The sequence below is a fragment of the Megalopta genalis genome, unplaced genomic scaffold, assembly GCF_051020955.1.
Source record: "Megalopta genalis isolate 19385.01 unplaced genomic scaffold, iyMegGena1_principal scaffold0026, whole genome shotgun sequence".
In the NCBI taxonomy this organism is placed as follows: domain Eukaryota; kingdom Metazoa; phylum Arthropoda; class Insecta; order Hymenoptera; family Halictidae; genus Megalopta; species Megalopta genalis.
In genome coordinates, this window is record NW_027476096.1 from 381409 (window position 1) to 394888 (window position 13480).

Below are 13480 nucleotides of genomic sequence, written 5' to 3' on the forward strand. Positions count from 1 at the left end.
GACCTGTGTCCTTGTCGCATCATATACCTGAAACATTTGCATTAACAAATTATATTTACACGTATCCTATACATGACTGTCCATCCCCATAAAATGAATTCGGTCATACAAGATGCAACAAAAAAAAGTACGTGCTATAAACAAATCATGAAATCATGTAAAATAGAGATACAAAACGACATCGATCATAAATAAATAATAATTTTTAAAATGTCGAACTTCTTGAAACATATTGTTAAACAATATACAGGGGTATAAAAATTAACACTAATAAAAATGTTCAAAAAATTTATTTTTATAACTTTCTAACTTAATTTTGTAAGGCGTTCGAATACCTACGTTGCGAGAAAATTCGAGGTTTTCATATACTTTTTAAAATTATTTAGGTTAAATAATAAGTAAATAAAAGCTTATACTAAATCGAAAATTTTTGATATTTTGACATTTACATACTCTACTTTAATATACCGTAAAGAATTTTTCCCTTGAATATTTATCTACACGTATGGCGTAGAAGTCAAAGTTATACTAGTGTTTGAATACTTTTGTTATGCACTGTATAGTTACGAGTTAAATAAAGTTTATATATAGCGTTTAGAATTATTCTTTGTTAATTAATTTTGTCGACTTAATGGGTCGACATCCATATTCAAAATCTAACTCTTGATCTGATTCCTGATTGCATTTTATATGCACTTTTCCACACGATCATTAATTCTGGCTTTGTTCTCTAATGCTCGCTCATCGGAGAATTCGTTACGATTATATCAAAGAATCATTCTTCATTCTATTGATAGCTTTCTCGAAAATGGAGTCTCGGAAAAAGAATTGAATCCTACGGTTTCGATTTATTTCAATATGTACTATCACTTTATTTCTCGTACACTGTTAACGATTAAAAATTACAGTAATTTCTTGTGTCTTGAATCACCACGAAAACAATTAGGTCGTGTCACTAGTTGCATGTTTAACACTTGAGCTGTGGGCTCCGGGTCATTTTGATCCAGAGTATTTAAATTACTCAATTTTCGGCAAAGAAGTTAAATAAATTGCTGTTTCATTAGGAACAACAGAGAGACTAATAACATTTTATATATGAGACGTTTATTTTGTAATTAGCCTAAGTCCATTTATTTCAAATTCCAGGTATTTAAGGATTTTTCGTTTTAACAAATTTAAAAATATTGATAACTGATAGCATGGTAGTATAATGTTTTTGTGTTTCTAAAAGTTGTTGCGTTCCACAGGCTTTGCTGAAATGAAATTATATATAACGTAGGAATGTAAATATTAAAATAACTAGCTCGATGTTTTTGGAAAATGGACTTAGACCATTTTCAAAATAAACAGCTCATATTAAAAATGGAATTTATTTAAGTGGAATGAAATTAATGTATGAATGAAATTCGTTCCGAACAAATCTAGATCTACAAGAAGTATCTTTAAAAATATGTTTTGAAAAATTGGTGAGCAAAGCTGAAAATGGTAGCAAACATTTGAAAGTTACAATTCGTTCATTCGTCGGAAACGCAAATAAATAAAAGATAAAAGTACAATTTTTCCTCCTCTTTGAGTGATCTGATATTTCATGTGATACGACCTATTATTTAACATGTGAAAAAATTATTGTAAAAGTTGTTTCACGTGGCGGGAGATATTATGTGACATTACGATTATCTTGATACGACCTATTATTTAACATGTGAAAAAATTATTGTAAAAGTTGTTTCACGTGGCGGGAGATATTATGTGACATTACGATTAACTTGATCTTTTAGATGGATTATAGTAATATAGTATCAATTGTTATGTACCTTCATGTATTTTACTAACTTTTGTTTCTACATTTTTCAAAGTTTTACCTATAACAGAAGTTAAACGATAGTCAATTTTGAATATGTACTTCCACATCCGAAATAACTTTGTAATTATGAAAAATTATTGAATACAAGAATTACGCGGTTTTAATGGTGGAAATGATCAATTTTTTCTGCATATAGAGAGGTTTTCAAGTTCTCATAGTCAACTTTCTTTTCTTTGATGGAATTTTAGTGATCGTAAAATATTGTATATTTATATAAGGATGCTTACCAAACTCATGTATGTCATACAGCTTTTTTCCGCGGAATGTAGCTGTCATAATTAGTAAAATATCTACTAACAATAATTTGATTTGCCTGTGCACTTGCGCCGTCACGAAGCAGCCCATTATGCTTTCCTCAAATATTGCTCAAATATGGAGGTTGGTATGCATGCATTCGCTATGGCTATCGGCCAATTTGGACCCGCGTTTCTGCCAAATTGGAGACGCCGGTATAGCATGCATTCAAAGATGAGAATTTAAACACAGGGAAGGAGTACGGAGGTGCCTATATTTTTAGTCGTCCCAGTTATGTGCAATTGTTAAATATGCGCACGTCAGCGGCGAAGTCACGAAAGTGTATAATTAGAAAATATTCGTGCGGTTCGAACCTCCCAAGAAACTCCGAACTGTAATTGGATAATTTCAATAATGTTCGTTTCCTTCGTTCGTAATCGTTAATCTTATCGAACAGGCTACGTAACTAATCTGGAGGAGCATGCGAACGCGAGAACTTTAGAGCAGCCGAGCATATAGCGAAACGAATTTCAGGTGATACCGTCCGACGCGAATACATATTTTACTAATGAATGCAATATCCGTGAAGTGACGTCATTAAAAATTTCCGCGTATTGAAACATTGGGAGCGACTAAATCATTTGATTTAAGGACGTTAAGCAACCGTTCACCGTATCGAATGAATTGGAAATTTAAGCGACTCTCAATGAAATTGGTATCGAATAAATCGTTTCATAATAATAACAGAAATGTTTTCGACATGCAATATCGAACGAAAGAATACTGGACATGGTTAATACATAATCGAAATGCAATTCAAAGGGAAGGAATTTCAATATTTTCGTGTCAGACTTAAAAATAATCTGCAAAAGCATTTCTGTTTGTTACGATCTCTGTAAACACAACCTTTGTGAAACGTAATATAATACGCAATCGTATTATTAAATGGAATTACGAGTCGAGTGAATACAAACAAATTTCCATTATCATCGAGAGAGAAGATAAACGTATTTTACTCGCTCTTTCTGCATTAGTTAAATAACAATTACAATTTCTCACAATTTCACCTTTGAAAACATAAAACTTTTTTCAAACTGGATCAAATGATTAGACTCTTTTTGAGATGTTAAAGGTAATAGTTTATTAGACAATGTCTAATTGTAAAAATTATAATTGGCTTGAATAACAGCAATAATAAAATTTTATGTTTTTCATCCTTTTTATCTGAGACAGAAAGAAAATTTATACAACAATCAAAGATAGCGAACATTTCGATTTTACGCGACTTTCATTTGTAGTGTTTCGTTTCACGATTGTAGCTTGAATCAACGTCAACTAATTTCGGTGATATTTTTAGCAAACATATAGCAAATATAGACTGCGGATCTTTAAGGAAAATAAAAATTTTCTTCGTTAATTGCAAGAAGCCAGAAGCCAGTCAGAAAATTCAATCTTTCTTGAATAATTTCAGTGAGCTGAAATTAACGCATAGCTATCCCTAAATACTTTCAGTCTTCTTACTGTTTTAGATTGCACCTCTACATTTTTGTGAAAAATGCATAAAATCAATGCAGTTTATTTACCAAGATACACAAAACGCGTTGTTCAAATTTTTGTTATAGGCTCAGATGATTCATCACCTAAAAAATATCCAAGTCATTTGGCCCCATTTTTTAAAAGTTATTACGTTTTAATCATTTACGTTTTAACAGTAATAATAATAAGAATAAATCTAACTAGAGCTAAAGTAGTGGAATAGAATGTATCACACACCACAATTTTTATTGTAATTAACTAGAAAAAAATTAATATTACTATTTAATTATTTTATTTAATGTTTTTGTTTTCATATAACACGTATCTTAATAATTTCTATTTAACACTATTTTTGTCAAAAAAGATAAAGGACATCTTTTAATAATTTTTAATAAAAATTATTTCCTATGTTCTATGTTTTTTATGTAATCACTTCTCGACTTTAGTTATAGTCATTATAATATTAATTTGGTAAATTTTATAATACAAAATATCGGTAAAAATAGTGTTAAGTGTTATTAGTTTAATCCTAATATTATCGTTACTCACTGGTACATGCGTCATTATAATTCTCAATTATACTACGATAAAAATTACGTCCGTCTTCTGATAAGACACAAATTCTTAATTTACACACAGAGTATGACAATTGATTTTTAAAACTGGTGCCATATCTCAACTAGTAGTGACGACATCTGTTGATCTTTAGTACCCTTAGAAAGGTCAATCATTTGTCTGTCTAATACATTTAAGTTCATGCCAATCGAATCGTAAATGAGAATGTTATGACAATTTTTCGTGACCAAGACTTTAATCGATGTTGAAATTGTATCATGGAGTGAAAAGCGCTTATTAAATTTAACGCAAGACTTGGTAAAAGTGCGATAAATCCTAGTGAGATTAAAGCAATACCGCAGCGAAGCGAACACCTGCAGTAATAGGTACAGTCACCCAATCGAGATCGGGAAAGATATGGAGGTTCAATGGATGATTGAGGAAGACGATTGGCTACGACGAGTGAGGACGTGAGTTCGAGTCCCGTGTGTGGGGTTCCTCCTCTTTCTTCTCAAGATCTTACAAATTGATGTCAGAAGTGAGACGAGGAAAACACGAGTGCTATACATGGCGCGACTCTACGTCTGTGACAGTTGACAAAAGGCGGTAACACGTGAGGACGCACACCCCTAGGCATATGAGGCACACATGGGTATTCACCTCAAAAATGCGGAGAAAAGTCACACTATAAAAATATCCTTATAATGCAAACTTTATTTACTGATAATTAATTCAACATATAGATTATAATTTACTATGTCTTTTCGTATCATTTGTTCAGTTTTGATATGACTACACTGCTTCAAAGTGGCCTACTTCCAAATCACCCGAAACTGTTCATATTATTGATAATTGTTTTATTTATTTTAATTAAGTGATGATGGACAGAATTTAATGTACTTAGTATGTATTATACTTAAAATATGTCAGAGCACACTTTTCTATTACCCACACTGTCTAAGTTATGTCGAATTGAATATGTTCAATGTTAATTTAATTTTTTAATTACGTGTATCTCGAAGTGCACTGTTCTTCTGATCACATTTTAAAGGATAGAGTTTTACCTTTTTTAAAAAAAAAAACAATTGGAGGTTACTAGGTGCTCCGTTCAAAATTGCTAAATAGTGCTGGAAATATTTTATAATCTTTAAATAATTTGCTAATTCGTTCATGAGTTGTTAATTAGTTTAACAATTAGATATTCAATATATGTGTTTTGTATTTATATTTTTCTTTATAAATGTTATTGAAAAATAGATTCTGCAACTTATTCAATGTTTGAAGAAAGTCGGACCTATTTACATAATTTCAGTGAGGTCGTTACTGAGAGTTGGACAGATTTTTGGCGGTGTTTTCGAAACGAAAACGATGCTTCGTTATTTGGTTAAATTTTACCTTGGGGGTTTCTACTTTTTTGGTTTTTCAGTCTACATTCCAATGGATTTTGTCGAGAAAAGTCCGAAAATCAAAGTCCTGAATCTAGGAATGTAATTAAAATAAGTCCTGAATTCATCGATTGCAGTATTTTCAAAATGTAAGTATATCGAGAATTTCAATTTTATTATTTTAGGATTAGAAAATTTTAGCTTACTAATTATTTTAGAATTAAAAAAACCACTGCCACGTACTAGTACTGCCATCAACTATCGCCGCTTAATAAACTACATCTGCGGACTGAGTACGCATCAATATGGCGCGCTAACCTGTCAAAAACACTGGAAATTCGTCAACTTTGGAGGCGCATAACTTTTAACAAATGAATTCAGGACTTATTTTAATTAATACATTCCTAGATTTTTTCAGGATTTCGATTTTTGAACTTTTCTCGACAAAATCAATTGCAATGTACACTGGAAAGTCAAAAAAATAGAAACCCCCAAGGAAAAGTTTAACCATTATTTTAAGTGATAGGGGCACATTTAGTTCCTTTTACACCGTTTTTCATCGACTTAATTCTACATTTCGTTTGTTGCTATAGTACTTCTTTTATATCTTTTCTCTCAGCCTGTCTTAACATGCCTATGAGTATAAAGCAGTAAAAACAAAATATGTATTTCACTCTGGTTACGAGGATGCTTTGTGTGCTATGACGGAGGCAGACAGTGAGAGCGGACCATTCGAGGGCGAACGGTCGAGTGGAGGGATCAAGTCTCCCCATAAACAACACGCACAAAGAACAAGAACGTTGAGGGGGTTCCGTGGGTGATTGAGGAAATAAATCGGCTACGACGAGTGAAGATGCGGGCAGGGTTGCCAGAGATCCTTTCACGCTGTGACGTATTCTCACAAATGTGAGGTAACATCTATCAGTGACGTCAGTGATGATCAGTTGAACAGAGTGGGGGTAGAGAGCAGTATAGTCGCAAATGCGACAGGATCCCTGGCGACTCTGCTGCCCTCTAACCATATTCTGCTCAACTGTTCATCCGTGACGTCACTAGCGAATGTCACGTGATATCTGGGAGAATATGTCACAATGTGAGAGGATCCCTGTCAACCCTGGACGCGAGTTCAAGTCCCGTGAACGATTCCCTCTTTTATCACAAGATCCTGCAAATTTGTGTCGGAAGTAGAATGGGAGGAACATCGATCTCCATAGGTGGCATGACTATGACTGGGACAGTTGATAAAAAGCGGTAACATGCGGAGCATCCCTTAACACTGTCACAACCGCACGTTATTAAGAAAAGTTTTGCAAATGGCTTGCCACTGGTACCACGTGGGAGTCACCGGCAAATAGCAACTGGCCTATCAATGGTACCACGTGAGTGTCACCAGCAAATAACGACTGGTCTACCAATGACACCACATGAGTGTCACCGACATACAACGACTGGCCTGCCCATGACACCACAGTGGTGTCAGCGGTTGTGAAAGTGTTAATGTTGCAAGTTGGGCAGAGTCTGGGTTATGTCTACGAAACGAGGATGCGCTGTATGAGCTATAACAGTCGAGTGTCGTACAGAACCCTTCATAAACAACAGCGTTCCCTCTTTTCTCAGGATCTCTAAATATGTTGTTAAGTTACTATGGAACAAATAATATAATGCGCACGTTGAATTGTGATTACAAGATTATGTATCAATTCTAAAGTATAGCAACCATATATTCTCATATTTGTATTTGTAAAATGAAACTGAAATACATTCCATGGCAAACGGATGACTCTTGTACCTCCATGTCAGGGGTTTGACGATATTGAAATACGTTGTCTATATGCAATTGAGGGGAGTTTCAGTCATCATTTTTCTAATATCGAAATTGTTTACAAACCTCCAGACTTTCCAGATTTTCCAGATTATATCTCCGGAACTATTAAAGATACGAAGTTGTGATCTTTTTCTGGTAATTTTGAAGGATATACGTATCTGAAAAAATTTTGTTTTCATTTTAGAAAAAATATTTTTTCAACATACAAGAAACAAAAATATTTTTGTTTTGAAAATTTGATCCGTGGTCATGTATACAAAAATTTCGAAAAAATATGCGAGCTCTCCCCTTTCCGTTCGAATTTTTTAATTCGTGGACACTCTGAATGTCTAAATAGGGTAGGGCACTCCATCGTGACGATTGGCTAACCGTACCGCTACCATCTCATATTATTTGAATAAAGTCGTAAGACATAATCGAAAAGTTTCCAAGATATCTGAACAATGTCATTTATGCTCTCAGAAGAATTTGAATAATCTACTCTTGGCCAATAACACTTTGTTTATAATAATTCGTGGCATTTTCAATAACTTCATTAACGAATGAATTTTTAGATTATTTACGTAGCAGATTTATTGGTCTGCAAACACTTGATTATATTGCTAAGGTCCAAACGCACATTTTTATGCTAAAATGGAAATCGAAATCACATGAAAAATGAATAATAAAATGTATTGAAGATGATTAGGGAACAAAGAAGTACTTACACCATCAGGATTGCTGGAGGGAAGTATATTTTGCAGTAGTGTACCCTGCAAAATACACTAAAAAAAGTAGAAAAAAAACACTTTTCTCGAGAATAATTCGCGTTCTGGATTGTTGAGCAAGCTCATGCGACCTTAATATTACTCAAAACTGTTGAGGAAACTTTAATCGAGCTATAGATAGAAATGGTTGACAATTTGGAAACATTGACAAATTAAAAAAAAATATTTAAGAAGAGTAGGAGAAATTAGAAATAAAAAGATAAGAATTAACTCCTTCTGAGATACGTGCACAGCTGATGGTATACGTTAAACTTTCCATTTAGGTCGTGTGTATCTCAGTGGTACATGCTTATACAGGGTGTCCAAAATCGGAGAATAAGAGGTTCCTGAGGTCATTTGCAGTAACTTTTTCCTTAGCGCAAATGCAATCGGATTTGTTTATGAGTTATTAACGAAGAACAGTGATCAATGAGAGGCAAGATCGGCTGGCACGGGACGGCCGAGTGAATAAGTGGAACTGAGTTTCGTTCGCTCATTCGTCTCTCATTGGTCATTGTTTTTCGTTAATAGCTCGTAAACAAAGCTGCAGATTGCATTTACGCTAAGGAAAAAGTTATTTCAAATGACCTCAGGAATCCCTCTTTTCCTGATTTTGAGTAACTTTTGGAACACCCTGTATACAGAGTGTTGCATAATTCATAGTACCTACAAATTAGGCCAGACAGATTCTGTGGCTGGAAGTAAGGCGAAAATCAAGAATAATGAAGTTGCGTCGGAGGCTTCGTTTTCGAGAAAATGAAATTTAAATATTAGTCGAGTACACGCGTCCTTAATAAATAATTGATGCTACGGATTACTTGCTTAATAGAAATTGTCGGTATGAGTATAACGTTCCAATCCGACGCGAGTCGGGAATAATTACATTCTAGTAATAAACAAGCCCTGGCATTGTATCACGTGCGTCTTATAATGATATTTGTGACATCGGTTATTTATTAAGGATGCATGTACTGGACTGATATATAAATTTAATTTTCTTGAAGGCGAAGCATTTTATGCAATATAATTATTTTTGATTTTCGTCTCGTTTCCAGCCATAAAATCTACTTAACCCAATTTTTTTTATCATAAATGATGAATCACCCTGCATTTATCGAATGCGCCAATCTTATAATAAGTTTAAAAGTGAAAAATATATTTCTATCAAAATAGTGAAGTATTATAAAAAATGCAGTACAGAACGAAGAAAAAAGTTCGTTTAATTGTTATATGCAGGGTGTTCCGGGATTTTTCCGCCAAACTGCGATTGTTCGACCTAGGGGCCAACAGAAAAAACAAATGTTATATGAAGTTTGCGAATTAACCCTTTGTTACAGATATGTAAACACACATGGATATTTTATTATTTTACTCGGATAGATTTGTGTTTATGAACACCTACTTCTAATTATGAAACAGACTCGCACAAAGAAAACGAATGACTGAGATACTGAAACTCAGTAAAATAATAAAGTATCTATTTTTGTTTATATCTTTGTAACAAAGTGTTAATTTGCAAGCTTCACATAACATTTTTTTCTTCTTTTGGCCTTTAGATTAAACTGTGGCTGTCAGGCGGAAAAAATCCCGAGACATCGTGTAGACAATAATAGAAAATGTCATTGCAGCATACACGAACCAAAAGCAACTTCTTTTCTTTCTTAACTAATTGTAATAAATTGAAATGAATACATCAACACTCGTAGTTTCTTTTAATCTTATTACGTTCCTATTATATTATATTTTTTTAATATTTTAATTTTACATTTAAAAATTATAATTATAATTTTATATTATATATTAATTTTATATTTTTATTATATTTTTTTAATCTTTTAATTTTATATTGAAACCTATCAATTTTTTCTATAAATGCATAAAATCCGCGTCAAATAATTACATATAGTAGATAAGATAGTTGAACAAAAACGGTTCTACACGGAACGTACTAACAATCTATAATTTCAGTTTAATGGAATTAAACGAATATTAAAATTAAACTAAAATTAAAATAAACATTAATTTCAACTAAAATAAATCCGACTAAAATTCTGAAGCAAAAACGATGAAACGCGATCGAGAAAAGGCTAACAAGTTCTTGGTCCTCAAATGTAGGGAAAGCACTGCATAAACACCCAGAGATGCGCTATTTAGAATAACTGGAGCACGTGCGGATCGTTAGCATCGTGCAGATCGTTTGCATATGAACTGGCCGAGTTTGAAAATGCTATTTATTTCATTATACTTATTCGAATGAAAATAATCATTAAGCGTTGCGAAACAGAACTGTACTCTGGCTGATATTATTTTATCCGTTTTTGTAATTAATAAAAAACTGAATATGTTACTCGTTCTCGTTTAAATGAAATATTACGATGTTGTTAATATTTATGCTTATTTATGAAATGTAGAACAACGAATTTAAACAGTAATTGAAGCAAGCGATCTGTCAACTGACGACAACTAGTTGTTATATAACTTTTATAACTCGCATAACTTGTCTCCGAAATACTATTATATTATCCAAGATGGTGATATATAAATCAGTCTACAAATATTCGTAGCAAATTTTCGCAATTACTGCAAGATAAATGTACAAACTTCAAACAGGACATCCTTTTTTATATTTTATGCTATAAATCCCTATACAGAATTATTAACAATATGCAGATCTGTACATTAACAAAAATTTATATATATTTGAAGACATAATTATGTTGGCGCGAGTGTTTAGACGTTAAACAACAATATGATGAATAATGTATAGATATAGTCTTCACGCAACAAGAAGACAGCGACAGTGGAGCAGCTAGTAAGAGGGGGAAAGGCCCAACGAGAAAAGATGACAATTAGTAATTGTGAGTAAATAGTTTGTGAATAAACTTTAGTGGAGTTATGTTTGGTTGAAAAAGAATGGTATCGATCCCATATGGGGGAAAAAGCCTTTAGTACATAATTTAGCAAGCCTCAGTGTATGCTCTATTTTTCTATTTCATTATATCAAGTATTTCGAGTATTTTACAGAGCAATATCTTCTATGTAATATTTACAGAAATTATTGTGATCGTGTTCAGCCATTTAATATCAAAGCTATGCAGCAGTAAAAATTATAAATAATTGGAGAAGACAAAATTGTTCTATAATAACTGCATTCAATTGTTTTATTGCGATTTAACACTTGTGTATATTTATTCGCACTCGACTGGGAACTCTGAAGCGCCATAAAAAATTGTTATATCACGTTTCAAAATAATTTCAACATGATCGAATTTGCTTGTATTTAAAAAAAAAAACAACTATGCGATGCGTAACTGTTGCTTGAGTCACAAAATTCAGTGTCGTATGTATAACATGCAGTAAAATATATGAAATGGAAATACCATAGGTCAGTGTAACTATCTTAGATTTCGAGATAAAATAGCTTCGAGTGCAAAGGGTTAAAATACAAGAAAGCACGTATACGAGCAGTCATTCGTAATATCTCTACTATACTTTTCCTATAAAGAATTGTCTAGACTTTATTCCTCATCCTGATTTTCGTAAAATAATCCATAAAAAGTAAAATTTGTATAAAGATCTGCATTTTAGTTATTGCTTACATTAGAATGAAAAAACAAAACACTCATGACTTTTAACAAATATTTATATCTATACGAAAATATGGTTAAAATGGTGCGCGTGTTTAGACCATAAACAACAGTATGATAATTAATCTACAGGGTGTCCCATAATTACGTTCGTAAAGGGTTGATTGCTGAGGTTATTTGAAGTAACTTTTTCCTTAGCGAAAATGCAATCCGCAGCTTTGTTAACGAGTTATTCATGGGAAACACTGACCAATGAGAGGCGAGCATGCCTAGCGCTAGGAGGCCAAGCCAATCAGCGGAAGTGAGCTTCGACCACTCGTTGTCTCGGCCGCCTTGCGCCAGCTGAGCTCGCCTCTTATTGGTCAGTGTTTCCCATAAATAACTCGTAAACAAAGCCGCGGATTGTATTTTCCCTAAGGAAAAAGTTGCTTCAAATGATCTCAGCAATCACCCCTTTTCGGGTGCAAACATAATCATGGGACAGCCTGTATACATTTGTGAGAGTAGAGACCAAAAGGCCAAGCGAGAAAAAATTACAAGTAGTTGTAAGTATATGTTGTGTTTCCTGAGAAATTTCTGTGTAAATATTAGTGGAGTTACGTTTGGTTGAAAAAGAAAGGTATCGATCGTATAAGGAGGAAAGAAGCCTTCAATATATAATTTAGCCATCCAGTCAAATCTACTCAGATCAAATCGAGAACATCGCCAAATAATATGATTAGCGTCTTGATCTGGGTAACCGCACTGACATTCAGAGCTGGAAACTAGGTTAATTCTGAAAAGAGACGATGAGAGCTGATAGTGATCGTCATGTAGTCTATTGACAAGACTAACACTGTCTGTTAGAAGAAATTTACTAGAAAATCATGGGATTGAATTGGAATTATAGAATATGCCAAAGTATTTAGACCCTCCGTATTCGACTAGCTAGAATAGGTGCTTATCAGATTCTACCCTAGCTAATTTACGAAAGCTCGAAGTGAAATAGGTGAAGAGAGAAGATTTCTTTTGCCAACATATGTATTTTTCATTCAAGGCAATGCCGGCCACAAAAAATATTCTAAAAAAGAATGTATAAAAGCTCTCCACAATAATAATTCATCCAAAAAAGCATCCAGAAGGTATTAATGCAAAAAGATTAATCCACACAAAAAGCATTCAAAAGTTATTAACCCTTTGCACTCGAAGTCATTGTAACTGTAAATCTAAATTAATTTTTCTGACTTATGATATTTCCATTTTATATGACAAAGTGCATTTTATGGATACGAAATTGAGTCATGTGACTCATACAGCAGTTAGACTTTTAACAATTTTTTATATCTAAACTTTGATAATATAAAAATTATCTTGGAACGTGACGTAACAATTTCAGTGGTGCCTCAAAGTCATCACTTGAGTGCAAAAGGTTAATAAACCCTTAAAAAAACTTCTAAAAAATGATTATCCTTTTCGCTACGAAAAATATCTTCAAGTACAAACAATAAATTATCAATCAACAAAAAGAGACTTAGAAAAATGTTGAACTTCAGAAGGACATAAAAAGAAAACTTTAAAAAATATTTATTGACATTTAATTTAATGTGAAGAAAGCATTGGTTTCAACAGTAGTCGTCCACTTTATATTTGATTTGAAATTGAAGAAAGTACTGAAATCAGAAATAGTTGCTCCGTTTGTACAGTGTGCTCTACAACTTGTCAATTAGAAAATCACGATGAAACATTAATATTTTAAGCGGTTTTACGTA

The 13480-nt window shown here is 33.0% G+C and overlaps 1 protein-coding gene across 2 annotated transcripts in view; it reads left to right on the forward strand.

The window, feature by feature from the left end:
* Positions 1-13480, forward strand: part of LOC117220144 (potassium voltage-gated channel protein Shaw) — a 419368-nt gene that overhangs the window by 225777 nt on the left and 180111 nt on the right. The window lies entirely within an intron of this gene.